Source organism: Pelodiscus sinensis, chromosome 1, assembly GCF_052426305.1.
Source record: "Pelodiscus sinensis isolate ZL-2025 chromosome 1, ASM5242630v1, whole genome shotgun sequence".
In the NCBI taxonomy this organism is placed as follows: domain Eukaryota; kingdom Metazoa; phylum Chordata; order Testudines; family Trionychidae; genus Pelodiscus; species Pelodiscus sinensis.
In genome coordinates this window covers 113,129,550-113,155,953 of record NC_143052.1, presented here as the reverse complement: position 1 = coordinate 113,155,953, position 26,404 = coordinate 113,129,550, and the positions used below count along the sequence as shown (strand labels likewise).

At 41.7% G+C, this 26,404-nt stretch overlaps 1 protein-coding gene across 6 annotated transcripts in view; it reads right to left on the bottom strand.

Annotated features, from left to right (window-relative positions):
- The window catches only part of CALD1 (caldesmon 1), a 246,686-nt gene that overhangs the window by 113,554 nt on the left and 106,728 nt on the right, over positions 1-26,404 (bottom strand). The gene's annotated exons all lie outside the window — the stretch shown is intronic.

Here is a 26,404-nt window from a genome sequence, read left to right as displayed (position 1 = left end):
GCATGGAGACTGAACTAATCTTTCAACGTGGACCCAATTCAGCAAAACACTTAAGTGCATGCTTAGTTTTAAGCACTTAGCTTTAAGCACGTCCTTCTGTCCATTCACTTCACTAGGACTACTCATGTGCTTAAAGTTAAGCACATAATTAAGTATTCTGCTGCATAAGGGCCATAATATCTGAGTAGTGTAGAGGCAGCAACTTGCATTGCTGTGGATTAATAAACTCATTCAGTCTGTCCGGCTGTCAATCACCTTTCCATTGTACAGATGGAGCTCTCAGAAAGCGACAGTGATGGTATGCTTATGCATCATTTTAAACCTACTGGAGCCAAGAAACACAGAGCCAGAGCACGTTCCCTAATATAGAATTACTACTTATTGCAAAGTACTCTATGGCTGCCACCACTGGTGACGGCACAGTGCCAAGGCATGCCATTCCACTTTCCTCTCAGTACAATGAAACAATTGCAAACTTCCTTTCAGCAATGCTCAACCTAGACAGCCCAAAAGCTTGTACCCACTGGGTGAATTTCCAGCAATTTACTTAGTGCTAGTTCCCTCAATCCTGTGTACTAGATGAGCTGATGATCCCCCTCTGTCCTTAGACTCTGGAATGCATACAGAAACCTTCAGTCTGATAATGGCAGAGTGGATGGCAAGGTGAGATTACTATTGGCGCCAGTGACCACAACTCCAATGAAACCAGCTATCTTTTGCTGATTTACCCCTAGCTGTGAATTTGACCCATTGTTTGAGAAGAGGACAGTGTAGGAGGCTTCCTGGATTTGAAGGTGAGGAAAGGTCCCCAGATTTAAGATACACTATGCCCCCCCCTTTTTTTTAAGCAAAGTCAACCCACTTGCTCAGTTAGTCCAGGGAGTCAGAATGCAATACACGCCAGCCACATACCCGGCCTCCTTCCTCCTGGCATTCCTCCAACAACAGAGGCAGCAACAGGAATGTAGCGTAGTGTCCATCTCCTTATTCTGCACTCCTTGGAAACCCCATTTATGCAGGGTTATTTCCTATGGTCCACTTTTTATGGCCACTTTATACAGATAGAATGGCATAAAGGGACCAGAGCAGAAAGGAAATTATTAAGAAAATGAGAAACCCAATTTCTAGTCTCATTCTCCTTCAGGCTGATTATTAAGGGGAAAAAAATCTTTAAAAATAACAAATAGTCCTGCAACACATTAGAAACTAAAAAAATGTAGATGGTATCATGAGCTTTCATGGGCACAACCCACTTCTTCATAAGAATGCGGTTCAAGGGGTCCAAGTTCCAAATAAATAGCAGAGAAAGAGAGGGGATGGGAAGGGAAAGGAAAAGAGAAAAAAATGGCATTGGTGAGTTGTCTGGCAGCTTCCTGCTCATAGTCTGTTCTGTTCATGATGACCATAGCACCCCCTTTCACCAACACCAGATTCTACTGGCTTCTCTCCCTCTGAACCCACTAACGAATACCAAAAAACTAAACTATCTGCTCAGGAAACTTTCTGCTACAACTCCAGACGAAATCTACACTAACACTCCCCCAAATCTCAACCAGGAGTTTTCTATGTACTACCCAAAATCCACAAACCTGGAAATCCCGGATGATCCATCATCTCACGCATTGGCACACTTATACTATCTGGTTATACTGACTCTCTCCTCAGACCCTTTGCTACCAGCACTCCCATCTATCTTTGAGATATCACAGACTTCTTGAAGAAACTAACAGAACATCAGGAATCTTCCTGAAAACACCATCCCAGCCACCATGGACGTAGAAGCTCTTTACCCCCAACATTCCACACAAAGATGGATTACTGGCTGTCAGGAACATTATCCCTGATGATGCCACTGCACGCCTGGTTACAGAGCTCTGCGACTCTGTCCTCACCCACAACTATTTCCAATTTGGGGACAATTTATATCTTCCAGTCAAGAGCACTGCTATGGGTAGTGGTGGATTTAGAGTTAGTGGAGCCCTGTGCTCAGCTTCATTTTTTTTGGCCCCCTGTGGACCCAGACAAGAAAAAGAACATTCACTTTTCCTGCCCCTCTCATTTTCATTCTTTTTTCTCCTTCCTCTTCCTCTATTATAAGTAATAAGTAGTAAATGAAAATAAAGTGAGGTACCTAGATTGTTTTTGTAGGCTAACTTTTTTTCCCCCGCAGATCACTTGAAAATTGCTAAGTACAATTCAAGATAGTTGCTAACTGTTAGCCATCCAATCTTTCTCCTAAATTGGTAGCTGAAAACTTTATTTTTACTCTTTTGCTGCGCTTTTACAAAGATTGTCTTTTTAAAAAGTTTTTTTTATATATATATTTTTTGTCTTTATGGTCTTTCCCCTCCACAGATATAGGGATTACTGGCTTCTCCCCACACACAAACACTCTGGGGATGCTGAACTCCCCCCAGCTCTGGGGCTGTTACCCTCCTGGTTCTGGGGCTGCAGCCCCCCATTAGTCTTGGGCTGCTGCTGGGGGGCCGGTAGCTGGAGCTGGGGGGGAGGGCGGCCTGTCACATCGGCAGCCTGCTGGGGGAGCGGGAGCTGGTGGGGGCAGCCTGCCGGGAGGGGTGGGAGCCAGAGCTGGCAGGGCGGCCTGCCTCATTGTTGGCCTGCTGGGGGAAGGGGAAGGCGGGAGCAGCCTGCCTTGGCGGCGGCCTGCCATAAGGGCTAGGAGCTGGAGCTGGCGGCCTGCCACATCGGGAGCCAGGCAGCAGAGCATGCCTGCAGGAGCTGGTAGGGGTGGCTGGTGCGTGCGCAGGAGGGGCAAGTTGAAAATCCTGTGACAGACAGACAAGAACAGTGATGGCTTAATAGAAAGATTGGCTAAAAAATATTTATTCAGATAGCTTTCTTTTTACGCTTTTACTGTACAAAATTGTCAATTAAGTAATATTTTGTAAAGGAGGCACTTTCAACCGTCAATATTGCTGAACTTGTCAAATGTTCCTGACTCATCATATTTCAGAAATAATTATTAACTTCGTTTCAATACAGAAAAAGAACGTTCACCAGAAACATTGGTTAAAATATTTTCACAATGATTTCTTGGAAAGGTTGCCTGAAACCATCATGTACAAATCAACCGGTGATCTCTAAGAAGAGACCTTATTATTTTCGATAAAATGAATGAAATGTTTCACTTCATTTTCGAAAAGATTTGTGTCTATGTCCTCTCAGTAAAACTGATTTAATTTCTTACTGTAGTGGCTTTTAGCATCTTCATCCATACTTCTCTCAAAAAATATGCAAAATAAATCAACAGATTTCTTTAGAGAGTCACCTCTACTCTACAATTGTTCTATTATTGTGTCACAGATAATACTGACGGTCTCATTGATGAGCTTCTCTTTCCCTTTTAAATTGATTTCCTTTTCTCTAGTTTCATCGAAAAATAACTTCCTGGGGTTTTTATGCTTCTCATCAGTTATATCAGATGGACCTATATTTTCTGTTAATGTTAGTATCTCTGATTCCACGGACCTATAGTCAGTTCGAACTTTCATGACAAAACTTTTAACTGAGGCTAACAATTATGCAGCATTCAATAAATTTGTATCAACTTTCTGCAGTGATTTGCTGATGGCATTAATTCTTTGAAGTAAATGGTCCCACAAAAAAGTAAAAACAGCAATATCACACTTTTTAAACTTCTGCCAAAGGTTTTGCTTCAGCTTTTGCATGATTTTTCAGAATTTGATATGACTATGTCTAATAAGGTTCTCTTTATAACATCATAGATAATTTTCAAAGCCGAAACAGCATCTGCATGAGCAGACCACCTGGTGTCACAATTTTTTTTTACTGTCAAATATTTTACATTTGCCTTCTCCAAGCATGACTGTAGCATATACTCCACCTATGTGTGGCAACTGGAAAAAAAAAAAAAAAAAAAAGCTACGTGTTTTGAAGTAAAACAAAATGTGTATAGCTTCCTCAGAAGATACGGCTGCAGTGTTGCAGATTAAATTTAAGGAATGGCTGGAACATAGTATGAATAAAGCAGAGGGATTTGCATTGTTCAGTCTTGCCTGTAGACCTGAATATTTTCCTGCCATACCTGTGGAGATATCAAAGCCCATGACAATTTTTGATGTCCAAACCTAAATTTTCAATAATTTCCAAAACTGTTGTCTCTAGACATTCAGAGGTGTTGGATTTTAGTGGGATAAAACAAAGAAATCACTCTACAATTTCACCATTGCTGATCACATATCTTAAAATTAATGTTAATTGGTCCACATGACTCACATCTGGTGTTGAATTGACTATTATGGAACAGTACTTGGCATCCTTTACTTCATCAGTGAATTGGTTTCTGGGCATCTCTGCCATTATAGTAGTGAATTCATTGTAGGTCTGGTGCGTTAAAAAGTTGGCCTTCCCTAAGCCACAATACTGCTAATTTTTCAAATGTTCATTGCGAAAATTGTCAAACTCACTAAGATATTCGAAGCAGGTTAAAAATTACCTTTTCAGTTTGACACTGATGACGCATCATGTCCTTTGGAACTAGAGGTAGTTCCAAAGACGATAGCAGTTTTAGCATGGCAACACCACACTTTCCTCCAATAAGGAGCCGATAACACAGAATCAATTCTTCTGGATAATTTACATCAGGGGTGGGGAACCTTTTTTGGGCCGGGGATTGTTAACCCACAGAAGAATCAGTCAGGGACTGCAGACAAGTGGGGCAGCAGGGGGCTGGAGAACTATCATGGGGTCCCCAGTGCTGGGGGGGGAGCCCTGAACCTTAGGGGGCAAGATCCAGGAAAGCCAAAGGCCGCATCCAGCCCCCGGGCATTAGGTTCCTCACCCCTGATTTACATCTTTGAACACACTTACACACAGCATTAACATGAGCTTTGGAAGTTTCATAATTAGCAATATCTCTTGCAACATTTCTTCAATTAGAGTGCGCATCGACAAATGTTTGTTTTCCTTTACTATGGTCAGGGAATAATTTGCAAACATTAACAGTCGACTGACTTGGTGGTTTCTCAAAAAATCAACCACTTTCTCATTTCTGTGGTCCCATTTTTCTTCATCCTCAGAAAATGGGACTTATGAAGACTCCTAAATTGCTTTTGTCCTCCAACTTCATACTCTTTTCTCAATTTTTGTATATTAGCTAGGTTTTTTGTCTTATTTACTAAGAAATAGTCTATCATATCCAATGTAATAGATTTTGGCCATAATACAATGTCTTCAGGGTAGGTTTCTTCCCTTAATTCAACAAAATTACCAATATTTTGTAGTTCCATTGCCACTTCAGAGTCCCCTTGTTCAACTTTTGCAGTCTTTGTGGTATCCCCACAACTTGGCAAGTGATCAGATAATTGAAATATTTCCTTGACCATACTTTTTGATGAATGTCCTCTACTCAATACTTCAAGATTTTTAAAATAAAATGACAAAGTGTCTATTTGCTTAGCTTTGTTTTCTTGCCTCGTCTTCTTTTTTTTTCTTCTGTTTTTGACTGCCAGACTCATAATATCCCTTCATTATTGCTAAAAAAAACCCAAAAACCTGACTTCGATTTTTAGGCAGATTAAAAATGTCTGAAAAAGCAGAGAGTGTAGCTATGGGTGGGCCAGGATGGGCTGTGGTATGGTCCACCCGTTCCCCAGTTAGGCTTAATACCAGTGGTACTGGAACATTTTTAATGTGGGATGCTGAAAGCCAGCCCCTGTCTCTCCTAGGTGCAGGTCCTGACGTGGGTGCGGGCCACAGGCACAGGAACTAAGCGTTCAGGCAGGTCTGCTGACAGAATAGCCAGGTCCCTGGACAAAGTGTGGAGGGGGGGGGCAGGGCCTTCTGTGAAAGGGACGGAGCTGGGGGCCCAGCACAGGAGCAGAGCCGCCATGGTGGAGCTGGAGTAGACTGACAGAGGAGTCAAGAAGATCTCCATGGCCGCAAACAACAGCTTCAGGTGCCACAGTGGCCCTGACCTGATTGGTGCAGAGAAGCAGGCAGAGACCCACATGACCTCCACCTGAAAGCGGGGGGGCACAGTTCCATTGGCCACCTGAGTGCCCCCTCCCCCTGTCCCAAGCTCTCCATCCCCCAGCCGGACTCCCCCTTGCCTGCAGGCAGCCAACAGCCGTGCAACATTACAGGGGCTGGAGGACTCAGACGGAAGGGGCAGCGCAGCCACGCAACCAGCTTTCCTGATGCAAAGTGCAGCATTTTCCTGCCGGCTGTGCAGTTTGTGGGCTCTCCATCCCTCACCGTGAGCAGGCACGGCCAGCCGCCCTCCCCACCCCATGGGCAGCCACCAGCACAAACATGGTAGCCACACGGCTGGCAGCTGGAGAGAAACGGCACTTTCCCACTTCAATGTGCTGCTTTTCTCCAGCTGACTGTGCAGCTTCCCCATGCTCCTCTGAAGCCTTCCAGCCCATGTTCACACTGCTCACCGAGTCCTGCCGGCTCTCCTGAGGCTGCAGCCTGCAGGTGAGCCTTCTTGCTCTCTCAACCCCCCCCCCCCCCCCGAGCCCTCTCTGCTAAGGAACTGCCTTCCCCTCTTCCTCAGAGCACATCTACCAGACCCAGTATTGGACTGCCCAGTCCTGGGGGCCCAGTGTCATTGGGGGGGGGGGGTGCCAGGGCACAATATGTTTCATTGTAAATCTGCCCCTAGCTATGGGAAGCCGCATGGCCCCACAATATGTCAATATCTTTATGGCTGACCTTGAACAACGTTTCCTAAGCTCTTGCCCCTAGCACCCTTACTCTACTTACATTAATATGAACCAGCAGAAAGGAGACACGGAAAGGGATTTCAATAACTTCCACCCCACCATCAACCTCAGCTTGGACCAGTCCATATGAGATCAACTTTTCAACACTACAGTACAATTACAGTACAATTACATTACGGCCACATTTCCACCACCTTACACCAGACACCTACCAACCGTTACACTTGCCTACATGCCTCTAGCTTCCATCCAGGACATTTCTCAAACAAGTGTTTACAACCAAGCCCTAAGATACAACCGGATTTGCTCCAATCCCACAGACAGAGACAAACACTTATTGAGTTTATATAAAGCATTCTTAAAACTAAAATACCCACCCAGAGAAGTGAAAAACCAGATTGACAGAGACAGATGAGTACACAGGCATCAGCTTTTTCAAGATAGGCCTTACAAAGAAAACAACAGAATTCCACTTTTCATCACCTATAGCCCCCAACTTAAACCCCACAAACACATATCAACCATCCACAACCTATCCTGGAAAATGACCTCTCACTCTCACAGACCTTGGGAGAAGGCCAGTCCTTGCCTAGAGACAACCCCCTAACCTCAAACAAATTATTTCCAGCAACCATGCAGCACACCTCCATCATACTCATCCTGGAACCCATCCCCGCAATCAACTCCAGTGCCAACTCTGTCCACACATCTCTGCAAGCAACATCTTCACACAACGTAACACATAAACCACCACATCATAGGCTCATATAACTGCACATCCACCAGTGTAACCTAAGCCACCAAGTGCTAGCAATGCCCCTCTTCCATATACATTGGCCAATCAGGACAGTCTCTACGACAAAAGATTAATGGACACAAATAAGATATTTGAAAAGGTAACACATGGAAACCTGATGGGCAACATTTTAACTTGCCCGGGCCCTCATGAATGGGTCTCAAAGTTGCCATATTATTACATTTACAAGTTTGATACCTACAATAGAGGTTTAAACAAAGACCTTAACTGGATTACCTCCTACATCCCATAGCCTAATGACATAAAAAGCCAAACACCAGGTACTTAAGAGTACTTAGAACCCTGTCTGTCAGCTTCATTAAGCATGGAAACTCTAATTGACTATTCTTTTCCCATATTTTTTCTTTTCCTTTCCCTCCCCATCCCCTCTTTTTCTCTGCTATTTATTTGGAACCTGGACGCCTTAAACTCCAACCATCTGAAGAAGTGGGCTGTGCCCACGAACGCTCATGATAGCATCTACATTTTTGGTAGTCTCTAAGGTGCTGCAAGACTATTCATTGTTTTTTAAGGGGTTTTTTTTCCTATTACAGACTAACATGACTAACCCTGTGAAATTAAGTGGCAAGAATGCTGTAAAGAGCAAGTTCTCAGTGCTAAGGCTGATGTTTCCAGGAGAAGTGAAATAACATAAATAAAAGGAAGTTTATTTTACCTCTGTTTGCCAGAAGCTGGGAATAGGTAAAAGGGGATGGATCATTTGATGTTACCTGTTCTGTTCATTCCCTCTGCAGCAATTGGCATTGGCCACTGTTAGAAGACAGAATACTGGGCTAGATGGACCACTGGACTGACCCAATATTGGCTATCCTCATGTTAAGGGAACTGATTTGAGTGTTACTATGGTCCAGTGTACTTTAACAGAGAGAAGCTGAATTCTGTTCCTGGCTCTGCTACTGATCTACTGAGTAACCATGGATAAAGTCTCTTCCCTCTCTTTACTTGTTTCCCTTTACACCTCTTGTCTGTTTAAATTGAAACTCTTCAGGATAAGGGCTGTCTCTCACCGTGTTTGTACTGAGCCTGGAACAATGGGACCCTGATCTCAGGTGTGGCCTCTAGGTGCTACTGTAAAATAAACAATAAAAGGAAGACATTTTGTCACCAGTGATTTATGGATCAGAGTTCAAATGGCTGAGCAAACATGGCCTCACACATTCTCTCCCGGAGGTCTTTGAGGGGAAGTATGCCCTTCACCAGCATGGTTACAACTTGAGCCTGCAGTGTATCACTACTGCACTAGCTTGCACTCTGACTTTCCTCTCGTACTGAGGTGGTAATGCTGCCCATAGTGACAGTGCTCAAGGCTGCCTCTGCCCTAGGGGTCCTTGGCAGAGGACACCAAAATTTATCCATGAGACTTAAAATTCATCAATATTAGTAGCAGTTTTGTAGATTCCGTCCTACAAGACCAAACGTCTACACAGCACTAAATAAAACATTATGTCCCACCTATACAGTATATGCTGCCCTCATTAGCATAGAGTGCCTTACTTTACTTGTATACATGGTCTGGCATCTACTGGATCACAAACACCACCCAGGTAGGAGAGCAAAGCCCTTCCAAGCCTCCCTCTACACCTGAAAACTGGAAGAACTAGCAAGTCTCCTTGTTCAACTGCAACTTGTTGAAACTGGCATTCATGAGAAACAGTTATGACAAGTATTCTGGAGTAATAGCTGAGCAAATCAGAGTTGCTTGTCTATCTTCAATAAAAACAAATAAAATCTGTTTCCTATGAAAATTTGTCAGAAAATAATTGGAAATAATTTTTCTTTTTAACTATATGCTAGTCATTAGACAAAATTCAGATGTTTTAAGAGGGCACAATTCCCACTGAAGTCAAAAGGTGTTACTCCAGAGCTGAATTTGTCAAATGTCACATCCCATTTAGCTGTCTATTGCACTTTGAGACACTCGAAACAGCTAGCAAAATTACATCTTCAAGATGAACACTGATATTTAAATAGAGAAACAGAGTCTAAGGATTCAACTCCAAAGTTACTTTCATGTAACCACATCTGCAAGCATAAACTTGGCCAACTTTTCATGTTGACTGCAGATACTGAACTTTTGTACCTTAAAAAAAATTCAAGCAGCTTTTCTCCTTCCCAAACAGAATAGCTCATTTGGGACTCAAAGCAAAATAAACACATTAGGTCATGTGAACATACAGTTTTGTTTTAATGTCATCCATCCCTTGTGTCATCTGATGGCGCTTCTTAAAACTTTCAAGACACATTAATCAGAAGCAAACCACCTAAATAACAACAGTCAAGATTTAGCTTCATAAAAATCAAATTAAGGAGATTACATTCTGCTCTACATAGGTGTTACATCCATCTGCACTCTACAGTTACATTGACACTGTGAATGATGGGTGTGATTCCCCTGCTTGTGTACACTTCTTTGCACTTGTTCTCACCGAATTGTTATAAGGATAAACAGTAGTGCAGCCATGGTTGAATGCATAGTGGCAAAGGAGGCACAACTTACCCCTGCTGAGGACAAACCCCTTAGAAGCCACTGATGCATGTACACTCCACCCCTCTCCATTCTCTAAGAATAATAATTTTCCCTTGCCCTTTTTTGATCAATGCAAGGAGAGGGAGCTTCCTTCCTCACTTCTTCACTGCACAAGTACATCAGGGCCAAGCAGACGGCCTTCTAGATATTTATCCTTCTATTTGTCCTAGGCAATGGTGCATAACTAGATGTTAAAGCTGTGGTGGCTGATTCAAGGGCATCATATATGGGGATAGAGGGGTCAGTAGCCACCTCTAAAGTTTGAATCCCCAGATTTCATACTTCAGGTTTGCTTAAAGTGCATGCGCTAGCTTCAGGGGAAATTCTTAACTGCAACAGATTTTGTGCTTTTTCCAGTTTTGCCTTTGGGGCAGAAAGTTTGTTTATAAACAGAGGGAAGCAGGGTGATTAAGATAACAAAAGGCTTGTCATTCAAATAATCGAAGGAACCTTAGATCATCATGAAAACATTGCAGGGTACTCCACTTAAGAGATAGGGAGGCAAAAGAGTAGGAATAGAGTTGTGCTCCAGGAATCTGCATTAGGACTTGTGCTATTAAAAGTCTCATAAATGTTCTTGAAAAAAGGGGTCAACGGTGAGGTGTCAAAATTAGCAGATGATACAAAATTACTCAAAATAGTTAAGTTCAAAGCTGACTGCAAAGAGTTACAAAGGGATCGCACAAAACTGGGTGACTGGGCAACACGAGGGCAGATGGAATTCAGTGTTAATACAAAGTAATGCACATGGAAAAATATAATCTCAAATATTCAGACAAAAATTATGGGGTCTAAAATAGCTGTTACCACTCAAGAAAAAAAATCTTGGAATCATTGTGGATAGTTCCCTGAAAACATATGCTCAATGTAAAGTGGCATTCCAAAAAGCTAACAAAATATTGGGAATCATTAGGAAAGGAACAGATAATAAAACAGAAAAAATGTCATATTGGCTCTATATAAAGTCATGTTCAAAAGCTTCAGAGGGGTAGCCAAGTTAGTCTGTAACTGGCAAAAACTTAAAAAACAACAAATGGTCTAGTAGCACCTTAAAGACTAACAAAACATGTAGATGGCATGGTATGCCCACATCTTGAATAAGTATGCAGACCTGGTCACCCCATCCAAAAAGAGATATATTGGATTTGGAAAAGGTACAGAAAAGGAAACAGAAATGATTAGGGGTAAGGAACAGCTTCCGTATGAGGAGAGATTAACAAGACTGGGACTTTTCAGCTTGGAAAAGAAATGACTAAAGGGTAGCAGGATATATTAGATGTCTAGAAAATCATGAATGGTGTGGAAAACTAGAATAAGAACAATGTTATTTATTCTTTCACTAACAACACAAGGTCACCCAATGAAATTTATAAGCAGAAGATTTAAAACAAATTATTTCTTCATGGTCAACTTGTGGAAATTCTTTGCCAGGAGATGATGGAAAGGACCAAACTATAACAGGGTTCCAAGAAGAACAAAATAAGTTCAAAGATGACAGTCCATCAAAGGCTACTACCCAAAATGGGCAGGAATGGAGTACCTAACTTATATTTACCAGAAGCTGGAAATGGGTTAAACGGGATGGATTGGTTGTAATTACCTGTTTTGTTCATGCCTTCCGAAGCACCTGGAATTGGCCACTGTTCAAAGACAGGATACTGGGCTAGATGGATCTTTGGTCTGACACAGTATGGCCATTCTTATGTTCTTATATAGAACCCAAATGTATCTGCCCCTTGCTGTAACCCACTACACACTACTCTCGTTCCACAGCTGAAATAGAACCCAGGAGTCCTGATGAGGTCTGTCTCTCTCCACGAAGTTAGAATCAAAGTAAGAATGTATATTAAAATTTTAAATCTAACTTACTTACTTACTTACTGCCCGTTACGCCAATGGCGCATAGGGCAGCAACAAAGTCCTTCCAAATCTAACTAGTGTCCCTTAAATGGCTTGCCACAAGATGTCAGAGTATGTTAGTGTTAGAGCTGAGTGGGTCTCATATTTATTTATTGAGGATTAGGTACAGTGCTCCTGACAGCTAACTGGTAAGTTATCTGCCAAAAACCCTAGCATTTTCCAGTGCCTTAGTTGCCCCTTGAACAGATTGGGTCTATCCCCTTCCAATTTGATGCTTTGCTTGCAGTGAACATTCTCAGTAATACTTCTGATGCCACTGTCCTCAGCCTGCCCCCATCACAGCATACACAGGCCACCTCCCCCCCATCTGAAATGGGACCCTTGAGCTAATTGGTTAAGGCACTCAACTCAAAAGGCATGAGGTTGCGTCTTGATTGGTCACAAGTTGAAAGACCACATTACATTCATTCAGCTGCAAAATAGATACCTGCTCCATTAGATTAGCGCAGTCAAAGGTGGTCAGACATGATGCTGGCTATATCAACCCCTTCTGCATGAGGAATATTACTATATACACCAGGGGTGGCCAACCCATTAAATGAAGAGAGCTGAAAAAGCAAAGAGCTGCACCAGAAAAAAAAAAAAAGAAGAAAGCAGCTCCCAACCAGCCAGAGTAGTTGAGCAAAAAAAGGAAAAAAAAAAGGACACTGCCCCTTTAATAACCACAGGTTAGTCTATTTGGCCACATCAGGCTCCTGTCGGCTAACGCCATCTTGCCGACGCCATTTTCCCACACTGAACGGCTCCCCTGCACCCAGTAAGCACAGGGAGCCGGGGACGGTTTGTAGGGGCAAATGGGGCAGCTGCAGGAAAGGCTTTGAGAGCGACACTTTCAAGGGTGAAGAGACGCATGTGGCTCATGAGCCGCAGGTTGGCCACCTCTGGTATACACTGTTAACCAAAAAGCCTGGGTTCATCAGTTAACCAGAACAGTTACATGCCCTCCCCACTTCTGTATCAGAGGCAGCAGGGGGAATGAGGTGGAAGCTGGTGCGCATGGGGACGCTGCAGCAGCATGGGAAGGGGACAGGTGGGAGCCAGTGCTCTAGGGGAACCGCCTTTTAAGCATCAGCTTTCATGGAGCTGCTTGTCACCAGTGCTGATGCTTCTCTATCAGAGTCAGCAGCCATGGGAGGGAGGATGAGACAGGCGGGAGCCGGTGCTTGTGGGTTTCCCATTAGCAGACTGAAGAACTGAGGAAGAAACAAATATCACATAGCTGGAGGCTACTGGCAGAGACACCAATTATCATGTTAGAAGGAGTGACCTATGACCCTCCCTTTGAGTGTCCTCAGAAATATTCCAAATATGTTGCCCCCAAAGATGAGACAAAACTGAAATAGTCTTAAACAGAGATGATGGGTAAAATCCAGAGCCCATCAAAGTCCCTGGCAAATTTACCATGGACTTCAATATAGTCTGGATTTTCACTCAAGAGCACTAAATTCTACTTTGGCATCTACTACATTGGTTTTAATTGGAGCAGAATCAAGGCATAAGAGGGTATGTCTACACTAGCCACCCTAGTTCGAAATAGGGTGGCTAATGTAGTCATTCGAACCTGCAAAAGAAGCCCGGGATTTAAATATCCCGGGCTTCATTTGCATGTTCCCGGGCGCCGCCATTTTTAAATGACCGGTAGTTCGAACTACCTGCCCACGGCTACACACAGCACGGGCTAGGTAGTTCGAATTAAAGCTCCTAATTCAAACTACCGTTACTCCTATAAGAAAAGGTTAAAAAAAACTAGATATGTTTAGTTTTAATTGCGTGGGGACCTGAGAACAATCTTCAGATATGCTAAAGGGAGTTATAAAGAGGACACTTATGTTCCCTGAAGATTGAACAAGAACTAACAGGCTTAATTTGTAGCAAGGGAGAATTAGGTTAGACATTAGGAAAACTTTCTAATTATGAAGATAGTTAATCAGTGGAACCCCAGGAAGGCTGTGGAATCCCCACCATTGGAGGACTTTTAAGAATAAGTTAGATAAGCATCTGCCAGGGATGGTCTAGGTTTACTTGGTCCTGCTTCAATGGAGAGGAATGAACTAGATGACCTTTCAAAGTCCCTTCTAGCTCTACATTTCTATGATCTTATGACTGACCAGCAGGGGGAACTGATAGGCAGATTCAGGGGGTAGCTGAGCTAGTCTGTATAGAATAAATTTAGAAAATAACAAATGGTCTGGTAGCACTTTATAAACTAACAAATCATGTAGATGGTATCATGAGCTTTCATGGGCACAGCCCACTTCTTCAGATAACCAGAGTTTTGAATTTAGGATGTGCAGACCCCAAAAAATAAGGGAGAAGGGAGAGAGGGGAAGGGGGGGAAAAAAGGAAAGAGGTGTGAAACAAGGAGCAGAGGGTATGAAAATATCAAAGGGAAAAACAAGTAGGCAGAACTGGTAACTTCTCAGACCTCCTAAAGATTGGATAGTCAAAAGAAGGAGAAAAGGATCATAGGCTAGCAATTAGATAGGAAGGGTACTAATGCAAGAATCTACACAAAGAACTGTTGGCACCTTAATTGAATGTTAGGTTGATAATATCCCAGCCATCTGTTATCTCGATTGAGGAGGTCATCAGCATGAGAACTGAATTTGTGAATGAATTGTAATTCCAACGCCTCTCTGTGTATTTGTTTTGTAGAATTGGTTTGTGACAAGACAGTTTCTTGTCCTTGGAATTACAATTCCAGTCATCTGAAGAAGTGGGCTGTGCCCACGAAAGCTCATGATACCATCTACATATTTTGTTAGTGATAAAGTGCTACCAGACCATTGGTTGTTTTTTAAGATTATCTTGATAGGCAGATGTGCATTAGCAGAGTGCAGCGAGGGCTTAGAACTGCTGTTAATAGAGGGGTGCTGCAGCTCAGGATGGAAACATGCAGCGCAACTGACCACACAGAACCAAATTTACAGCGGTGTTGTTGGTCTTTCATTGACATGCATGTTAAATCTGCTTCCCATGTTTTAATCATATATCTAAACCTCTACTTTATTTTTGAGTGAGAAGGTTTTATGAACATTTTTTCCACTCCGTTCATGATCCTTCTCTTCATCTCTCAGATCCTGCATTAATACAACATTAAGGTGAAAATTAAAAAAAATAAAGAGTCAGGAAATGCAAAGAAGGTGTCATTCCAATAACAACATTAACTCAGCCATAGTGCAGACTCTGCATGATTTCTGGAATCCATTTAACAGCACAAACACTGATATATTAAGCTACACATGTAGTTGTAAAAAAATAGGATATATTACTTAGGTCCCATGCATACCGCATATGGCTAAATTTTTGCATTTCAGCCTTTTTTTCTGTTAAGATATACAACAGCAGTAAGGTCTAATTTTCCATTATGCTGAATCCCCCAAAACTTCCTTAAGATTTGAGGGTTCTTCTTATCTTAAACAATTTAACCCACAGAGATGAATCAATACACTTTCTTCCTAGATTAATTTGTTAATTTCACTCCCAGCTTTGCCCAAAGAACGTTTAACCAATTTGAATGCGAACAATTCAGCTGACAGAACTACCAATTGCTGATGGCTTTGCATACTACACTTGTGCATTCCTTGCACAAACCAGTGTGTATTTAAGACAGTTGCACACCTACCTAGATGAACACACATGTAGAGCATATCGCATAAAGTGTGCGCCTGGAGTCAAATTAATGTATATAGGAACTTCATGGAAGTCTACGGAAGCCCACAAACTATGAATTTTCCCATGTAGACTTCATGATATTTTTCTACTGTGGATGCTCAGTTCGCAATTTTCAAAAACTCCTAACTTTAATAAATTAAACCCATTTGGTTCTTGCCAAGCAATGATATTAGTCTTCAGTGAGACCTCTCACATCATCTTCATTTGCAGGTAGGCCCTGAAGGCCAATCGCTCACTCAAAATACGGTGGTATAATTAGGCAGAAAAGTAGAACATATTGCAGGCACATGCAAACCCACTTCAAACTGTGGTACATGAACCAAAATTTTCAAACGTGATTCTGGTGTCTGTTTTAGGGTGGCCTGCTTAAGAAACCTTAAAGGCACCCGGTTTTCTGAAAGCAACACCCACTCTCCCTATGAAAAGCAGGCCTCCTTCCCAGAAATGGAAGCTCCCAAAATCTTTAGTCACTTTTTTAAATGCAAGTCGTGATCTATATATATCCCAGTACCTCATGTTCATGTGAAGGCTACTGCAGCGACAGAGTCACCAGAGAACCAAGGACTGGAGAGGAGGCTTGTGAAATAGGCTATACTTATGGCAGAAGATAACAGCTCAGTAAGTGTAGTGTGCTTGTCATGTTATATGCAGAATGGCACACTGCTTGAAGCAGCAGGATAACAAGTGTTTCCAAAACTCCTTAGGAGAGCTCCTGCAGGGATGTAATTAACCAAGCATGACAGGGATCTGACTGTACCTTTTCCAAACAAACACTACATATGCACAGGCAAATACTTAGTAGCAAGGGCCAGAGCTTAACAGTTCAGTAAATAGAATGCTCTTAGTATATTTCATATAGGATTCCACACTGCTTAACACAGAAGGAGGAGCAGTGTTCCCAAAACCCTTTACCACAGTTTTGGCCAAGCTTAAGTTAAATAAGACAGATGAGGATTTGATCATCCCCTGTACAGTTACCATTAAGAGCACAAAAATGTAGGCAGTTACTCTGGGTGACTGTTACATGAGAAGATAAAATTTAAACTAGACATCAAGCTAATAAATCTCACAGCTGCTTAAGTTTTCTAGGAATTTTGTCTTGGACAAGACCTGTGTGGTCCAGAAAGGAAAAGTTTAACATTTCCTAAAAAATTCCATATCTCAGCATCTGCTGCCTTTCACTGAACTGTAATTTTCCCTGAGAGTCCTCAAGCCTTCTTCATGATTACAAGTGTTAGGTTTACCCAATTAAGAATAAGAAAAAGCACCATGTAACTTTTGTGACCCAACTGACCAACACAGCTCAGATTCAGAATACTGAGTATTGAACACATGCAGCAAACTATTTGCAATCAGCCTGTAGAGTTTGTGTATGTCAATGCCAAATATAAAGCAAATTCAAGCACATTTCAATCTCTTTGCAGCCATGAATTCACAAAAAGTTTAAATTTGTTGGATTCTTTATTTCTTGAAAATTAGTCACTCGTGTTTAATCACAATATTTCTGTCAATTGCTGCTAAATGCGGTCTTCAAATTTTGTGCATTTTAGGGTCCCAGAGTAAGAGTGGTATGTTGGAATGGTGATGGATGTATGCTCTGGGGTCTTCTGACCCAGGGGAACTCCAGAGCACTCAAGTTCTTAATAAGGCAGCTGATGCAACAAATTTAGTGTCCAGTCTGAGATATACCCATTCAGCTGATATCCTTAAAATCCTCTGACAAAATTTGTATCCACATCTGCATCTTCAAAAATGATCTGTAGATATATAGTGGATATCCACAAATTTGTAAGATTCTAGATACAAATTTTTGTATCCACATCTATATCTGGAAAAAAAAACATGGATATCCACATCCACGGATGTAGATACCCATGGACATAAAAGTGTAATATCTGTGTATTTGCAGGACTCTGCTTGTTGGGAAGATGGTGTCTGTGGGTCACAGGAATAGAAGGTTGGAACTGGGGGAAAATCTGACTTGGAAATGCTTCAGGATGGAAGATGGGAAGTGGAGAAGGAAGGTGTAAGGGTTAGAGAAGGGGTCAAAACAGAACCCCAGATTCTAACATCTGTGAACTTTGAGATTATTTGAAATCCTGTCACAGACCTGAAGTTTGCAAATGGCATTTATCTTTATGAGGGCCCAAAATAAACCCCTGGGGTGCTCAAAATCCACACACAATTTTCATGGCTTCATCCCCTGTCTAGTCAAAACGTTTGGATAAATGTCAGTGAAACATCCATAGGCTTAACTGAACTAAATCAAATCTCTGAGGTTGGCTCTTTGCTATTAGTAAATGCTGATAGTTGTCTAGTCAGAGAGTATGAATTTAAATGATTCCATAAGCACAAGAAGAGGGTTGTCTCCAGTAAAATCTTTGTCCTTTGCTTCCCAGCCATGTTCCAATAACTGGAAATATAAGACACATTTCTTGAGGTTTCCTTGTATTTCCAGGAACACACAACATGTTTTTACTGGTGCTAATTACACAGTTAAAGTAGCGCTTTAATGTTCATATTAAATATCACACATATACCTCTGCACAAAGCTAAATTAACAGCAATATGTGAACACTTTGGAAACATGTCCACAATAAAATAAGAACACATACCCTAAAGCACGCAGTAGTTAGTTGGGATTGGTCCTGCCTTGGGCAGGGGGCTGGACTTGATGACCTCCTGAGGTCTCTTTCAGCTCTATTTTTCTATGATTCTAGGTGACAACACATAGTACAGGTGACTCGTGGTAGCACTCAGGAGGTGCACTGCTGGGCTATATCCCACCAATATTATAATGGCTAAACAGGGTGCCCCCACATGTCCCGGCCCTTCTGGGTCACCCTATCTACCCCCATATCCCTGCAAGCACCAGTGGCCTATACTGCACAGCAAGATGCTCAAGGGCAGCACCAGTTTCAATACAAGCAGAGGCTGCTAGATGCTCTCAGGTGGAGGTTTCAGTAACATAAAGCAATACAGGTTGAATCTCTATAGGCCGGCAACATCCATGATCCAGCATGATTTTAGTTAGCCAGATGTCCACTTATCCTGGGTGTGGCCAAGTTTCCCGTGGTCCCTTAAGTTTGTTTACAGCCACCAGTCCTGGCTCTCAGTGTTCTGTGCTGTTATTGAGCTTAGATTTCTTGCATGAATAATGGTTAAGTATTTCCCATTTGGTATCTGTCACCTATGGAGTCCCAAATTTGGGCCTTGCCAGTTGACAGGTGTGCTACTGATGAGAATTTGCACAAGATTAAGCTAAAAGCTACAGCAGAAGTGTCCATGATTTTTTTTTTAAAGGGTGGGTCCTATGCAATAAATATATAGTCAAAAATAATGTGCAACTCACAGATCATGTCATATAATGTGTGTCATCTCCTGAAAAAACACCTTCAAAACTGACAGTAACTTTAGATGATCTTGAGTGGCAACTGTGCTGCATTTCTTTGTTTTAGGACTACGGGCAAATCCCAAAGCCATTGTTCCAATGCTCATCCTGAATACTTAAGACATTCACAAAGCAGGTTCGTGGAAGGAGGCATTCCTTCACTGAAAACTACAGAACTTCCACAGAGGTTACTGAAGCAACCTTTTAAGCCTTCTTCATGGCCTTCTCACTCCCACACCCTCACCTCCGTACCCACACAAACACAATGGAATGAGGATAGGAGGATCTGCACAGAGGGAACCTTTCCATCCCTGCCCTTCTCCTGGCCTGCTTATGTTCCATCTGCACCCAAACTCCCCAGAGCAGATTTCTCTGTCAAGACTTCTATGATACATACTCCCCTCCACGGCTCTTAACTCTTGCATCCCTTTGCACAACGTAACTGCACGAGACCCCCTTCTAGGGAAATGCCCAACTGATGAAGGAATGGGCAGTCTAGGGCTTCCTAATGATCTGAAAGTTTTTTCTCCAACAGTTAATCCTTCAACAGTGACTAGCCAGGTCCACCTCATGTGACCACTAAATGAAGTGGGAGGCCTGAGGGATCTATCTAACTAACAGCCTTAAACTACATCCAGAGGTCTGAATTTTATCAATACTAAATCAGGAATTTGTAACATAGTCATGCCATGACTGCTCTGCACAGACTGCATTCTTCAGTCTGCAAGCCTCCACTAGTGCCCAACACTTCCAGTAATCCATTCCTGGTTACAGGAATTAAGGTTCAATTCATAAGTTGTTATAAAGGTTTAATAAATTATTCCTAGCGGTTATAAACTTCTTTTATGACTCAAGTGATGTGGGTTACATGTGGCTGTAAGGGTATCAGTAGAAAGCACTAGAGATAAACTACGGTTTTAACCACCTTTTCGCCTTTATGACAATTAATAAACATACATTTCTTGAACATAAATTAAGTATTTTTAAACCTCTTACAAACAATTTATAAATGAACCCCTTTATGTCTATTGAAACAAAGTTCCATCTCTCCTCCATCCTAGAGGATGCCACATCTTTTTGTGAAGCAGGTAAAGTAACTATGTTCCGTATACAGTAAGACCTTTGTTATCCGGCACTCTGTTAACCAGAAAACTTTGTTAACCGGTTTGCCCCCAGCCACAATACTGTCACATCTTCAGGCGCACAGGCCTGGCTAGGTTTACCATGATTGGCTTAGCAATTTTTTATTTCAGAAGTACTAATAATCTTTAACTCAAAATAGAAATGTGAGACCAACTGTCTCACACTACAAAACTACTAATATAAAAACTTGAGTTTTACTATTATTGTCCATTGATTTTTCCTAGGTTAATGGGACCCCTCAGACAACTGGAATTTTTAGATAACCGGAACACCCAAATCCCCAAATGTGCCGGATAACACAGGTTTTACTGTAGTTTACAGTGGGAATGAGTCTTTTAGAAGAGACCTTAAAAACCCAAAGTCTTGTCTAGTCTTCGTGAACATTGAAGTGACAAATTTGGCACCTGTAGGAGATCACAGGCTTTTATAATGCCCTAGGAAGGCTTTTATGGGACTAAAATAGCACAAGCTCTGGCCTTTCCATGGTATTTAATTTCTGGAGGGTAGGATAATTCTTGTCCCATAAAATTCTCACTAAAGTAAAAAAATAAAATGTCCTAAAAACAAACACAAAGCCAAATACTGAGCTATGCAGGTTTAGAACTAGCTTGAGGCTCAGACAATGTGCCCTCTCAGGGAAGCAAGAGCCGCCTTTCTTAGCTTTCTCCTTCGGCTCAGCCTGGTCCACAGAGGCAAGTAGGCTTCTAACTCCCCTTTACAGCAGTCACACAGGGCAAGTCTGAGAAAAGCCTGCATGGCAAAAAGAGGATAAAGTATCAGATTGTTTTCACACTCACAAGACTTCCTTACCCCCTCCTTTAACCATCTTTTCCAAGAGTCTAATTCTTCACTGTACAAAGTTGAAGTGTCAAGACTGCATTTTGCATGAGTTCTTTGTTTTAATTTGTAATGCCCAATGTCTGTTAGGGGACTTGGTTGCTTGGCTAACAGTTGCAATTCATTAGACTTTTTATGATGATTCTCTCTGGTCTGCAGATACGTGATGAATCTCAGATGTTTAAATAGAGTGTAACCGTGCTCCATTGACCTCACCAAGTACAGTTGGAAGGAAAGAAAGGTAATTTTCTCAAAGAAATGTTAAAAATGTGTCTCTACTATAACACAGATGCAAAGGATAAAGAAACTCCAGAGGGATTAAAATATTTTAGATTAATTTGGGAAAAAAGCCACATTGTGTAAAATAAGGTTAGTTTGGGCCTTACCAATACCAAGCCATATAAACAAACCCACTTAAACTGTATTTGTTACAAGGGACATTACAAAAAACAAAATTTCAGGTTGTACGTCAAATGACCTCCTGTTCTGTACTCTTCTTATCTCCTAAAGAGCAAACATATGTACGTTGTATTACAGCCGCAGCTTATGTGGTTGCTGTATATAAGTCATATTGCTTGGGAATTAAGTCTTTTTAAATAAATGGATTTTGACTCCCTCGAGCAAGGCTTTAAAAGTTAAGCAATGTTAGGTCTGGTTGGTACTTGAGCTTGCTTATCTCTTATAAGCCAAACTGTTGTTTGCAGGACTACGATAGGACTAACACTGATAGAAAAGCAGAGTCTGCTTTATCTTACTAGGTAGCCCTACTTTGATGCACCGCTCACAGCTTCACTCTTGCTGGAATGTGTTCTGGGTGGGTAGGAAAGGAGCGAGGGGAAATGAGTGCTCTCTCGGGGCCAGATTCCAGCAGCTTTCCTCACACTGAAGAATACCTCACACCCGCGATCAGTGGGACTGCTTAAAGGTAGGTTGCAATGACATTTGCTTGATCCTAGCCCTTGGTATTCAGTCACTTTGGGACAGATGCTGCCATCTTTTCTCATGCTGAAGAATACCTTACTTCCTGAGTTGTCTCTCTGAAACAAATGGGTTGCCTCACACATGAAGGCTAAGAAAGAGATACAGAATCTGATCCTTAGGACTCAGGTTTGCAGGGGCTTGAGGGAATTATCAAAGAACAGCTGTGAGCCACCAGGAGGGCTGCAGGGCATAATGAACGTTTTTGGATGGTTAGCATCCACTAAACTAATACCATCTTAAGCAGCAGGCGTTGCAGGATGGTGCAAGAGCACAGCACTAGTATATGTCATAAGTCACTGAGTGGCTGGACATGATGGACACTGTTTTGTTATAACCCTTGGACACATCACTCTGTCTCTGATTGGCATTCATGGACGTTCCATGCTCTGAATGTGCTCTAAGAGCAGTTCTCAGTCATACTTGAATGAGCCACTAATCCCAGAAGATACTCCCCTGTGAGCAAAAAATGAAAACGTAAAACGTGGAAATGGCAGAAGTGTTAACTGAGTTTTTCGTTTCAATTTTCATCAAAATGTTTAGCAGTGATTGGACATTTAACATAGTAAATACCTGTGAAAATAAGGTAGGATCAGAGGCTAAAGGAGGGAAAGAACATGTTAAAAATTACTTGGACAAATTAGATGTCTTCAAGTCACCTAGGTGGGATGAAATACATCCTAGAATACTGCTGGAGCTCATAGATGAGCTATCAGAGCGATTAGTGATCAAGTTTAAAAAGTCATTGAAGAAGGGAGAGATTCCAGTGGACTGGAAAAGGACAAATACAGTACCAATCTATAAATAGGGGAATAAGGACAAGCTGGGACATTACAGACCAATCAGCTAAACTTCAGTACTCAAAGATAATGGAGCAAACAATTAACCAATCAATTAAAAAACATCTAGAAGATAATAAAGTGATAAGTAACAGTCAGCATGAATTTGTTAAACACAAATCATGTCAAATCAAACTAAAAGCTTTCTTTGACAGGGTAACAAGTCATGTGGCTAGAGGCGAAGAAGTGGTAGACATGATATATCCTGACTTTAGTAAGGCTTTTGATATGGTTTTGCATGACTGTCTCATAAATACATTAGGAAGAACAACCTAGACGGTGCTACTACAAAGTGGATGCATAACTAGTTGTAAAACCTTTCCCAAAGAGTAGTTATCAGTGATTCATGGTCAAGCTAGGAGGGCATATCGAGTGTTGACCTGCAGAGATCAGTTCTAGATCTAGTTCAGTTCAATATCTTCATTAATGATTTAGATAAGAGAACACTTATAAGGATGGCAGATGATACCAAGCAGGAAGGAATTGCAAGTGCTTTGGAGGATAGGATTAAAATTCAAAATAATTTGGCAAACTGAAGAAATGATCTGAAGTAAATAGAATGACATTCAATAAGGATAAAACCAAAGTACTCCATTTAGGAAGGAACAATCAAAATGGGAAATGACTAACTAGAAAGGTGTACTGAAGAAACAAATCTGGGGATCATAGTGGCTCACAAGCTGAAGATGAATCAATAATATACACTATTGCAAACAAAAACAAAAACACACAAACATCATTCTGGGATGTATTAAGCAAGGATGTTATAAGCAAGTAATTCTTCTACTCTGCTCAATGCTGACTAGGCCTTAGTTGGAAAATTGTGTCCAGTTCTCAATGCTACATTTCAGGAAGGATCTGGACAAACTGGAGAAAATTCAGAAAGGAGCAAAAAAATTATTAAAGGTCTAGAAAACATGACCTATGAGGGCAGGTTGAAAAAACTGGGTTTGTTTAGTCTGAAGAAAAGAAGGCTGAGAGGAGACATGCTAAAAGTTTTCAAGTACATACAGGGCTGGCCTTACCATGAGGCTAAATAAGGTGGCCGCCTCAGGTGCCAGACTCTTGGGGAGGGGGGGCACCACTAGGACCCAGAGAATTTAGACCTTTCCAAGTTTTGGTCCAAGCAAGCGGACATGGGGGTGTCATTTGAGCTCCCTTCCTCAGGTGCCAAAATGTTGTAGGTGGCCCTGAGTATATAAAAGGTTGCTGCAAGAACTAAGGAGAAAGATTGTTCATGTTTACTTCTGAACATAGGACAAAAAGCAATAGGCTTAAATTGCAGATGGTTTAGGTTACACTAAAGAAAAAAATCCTATCAAGATAGTTAAGCGCTGGAATAAATTGCCTAGGGACATTTGTGGAGTCCCAGTCACTGGAGATTTTTAAATGCGGGTTAGAAAAACACTTGTCAGGAATGGTGTAGATCAGGGGTGGGCAATAATCTTTGGTGGGTGGGGACACTCCAAGATTTTGGAAAAGGGTCAAGGGCCGCACTTTTTTGTGGAGGAGATGTGGGGTCTAAGGTAGAGATTGGGTGCAGAAGGGTGCACAGGATAGGAGACTGGGTTGCACGAGGCAATGTGAGGTCTGAGAGGGAGTTTGGATGAAGGAGGGGGTTGTGACCTGGGTCAGAGGATTGGGGTATTAGGTCATAAGAACGGCCATACTGGGTCAGACCAAAGGTCCATCCAGCCCAGTATCCTCTCTGCTGACAGTGGCCAAAGCCAGGTGTCCCAGAGGGAGTGAACTGAACAGGTACCGATCAAGTCATCTCTCTCCTGCCATCCATCTCCACCCTCTGACAAACAGAAGCTAGAGACATCATTCCTTACCCATACTGGCTAATAGCCATTAATGGACTTAACCTCCATGAATTTATCTAGTTCTCATTTAAACCCTGTTATAGTCCTAGCCTTCACAACCTCCTCAGGCAAGGAGTTCCACAGATTGACTATGTGCTGTGTGAAGAACTTCCTTTTATTTGTTTTAAACCCGTTGCCTATTAGTTTAATTTGGTGGCCCCTAGTTCTTCTGTTATGGGAACAAGTAAATAACTTTTCCTTATTCACTTTCTCCACACCACTCATGATTTTATAGACCTCTATCATATCCCCCCTTAGTCTCCGCTTTTCCAAGCTGAAAAGTCCCAGTCTCTTCAATCTCTACTCATATTCAACCCATTCCAAACCTCTAATCATTTTAGTTGCCCTTCTCTGAACCTTTTCTAATGCCAGTAGATCTTTCTTGAGATGAGGGGACCACATCTGTATGCAGTATTCAAGATGTGGGCGTACCATGGATTTATAGAAGGGCAATAAGATATTCACCATCCTATTCTCTATCCCTTTTTTAATGTTTCCTAACATCCTGTTTGCTTTTTTTACTGCTGCTGCACACTGCATGGATGTCTTCAGAGAACTATCCACAAAGACTTCAAGATCTCTTTCCTGATTAGTTGTAGCTAACTAATATTATGTGTGTCCTTGGGGTTATTTTTTCCAGTGTGTATTACTTTACATTTATCCACGTTAAATTTCATGTGCCATTTTTTTGCCCAGTCACTTAGTTTGGTGAGATCTTTTTGAAGTTCTTCACAATCTGCTTTGGTCTTAACTACATTGAGCAGCTTAGTATCGTCTGCAAATTTTGCCACCTCACTGTTTACCCCTTTCTCCAGATCATTTATGAATAAGTCGAATAGGATTGGTCCTAGGCCTGACCCTTGGGGAATACCACTAGTTACCCCTCTCCATTCTGAAAATTTACCATTTATTTCCCCCCCCCCTTTGTTTCCTGTCTTTTAACCAGTTCTCAGTCCATGAAAGGATCTTCCCTCTTATTCCATGACATCTGAATTTACATAAGCGCCTTTGGTGAGGGATCTTGTCAAAGGCTTTCTGGAAATCTAAGTACACTATATCTACTGGATCCCTCTTGTCCTCATGTTTTTTGACCCCTTCAAAGAACACTAATAGATTAGTAAGACAGGATTTCCCTTTAAGGAAACCATGTTGACTTTTGCCCAACAAATTATGTTCTTCTGTGTGTCTGACAATTTTATTCTTTACTATTGTTTTGACTAATTTGCCCAGTACTGACGTTAGACTTACCAGTCTGTAATTGCCAGGATCGCCTCTAGAGCCCATTTTAAATATTGGTGTTACATTAGCTATCCTCCAGTCATTGGGTACAGAAGCTGATTTAAAGAATAGGTTATAAACCATAGCTAATAGTTCCTCAATTTCACATCTGAGTTCTTTCAGAACACTTGGGTGAATGCCATCTGGTCCTGATGACTTGTTACTGTTAAGTTTATTAATTAATTCCAAAACCTCCTCTAATGACACTTCAATCTGTGACAAGTCCTCAGATTTGTCACCTAAAAGGACGGATCAGGTTTGGGAATCTCCCTAACATCTTCAGCTGTGAAGACTGAAGCAAAGAATTCTTTTGGGGCATGTCTAGACTACAGGGCTTTTTTGAAAAAAAGTGTCCTTTTTTTCCCCGGGTCTAGACTGCTGCCATGTTCTTTCAAAAGTAAATCGAAAGAATGTGGCAGTTTTT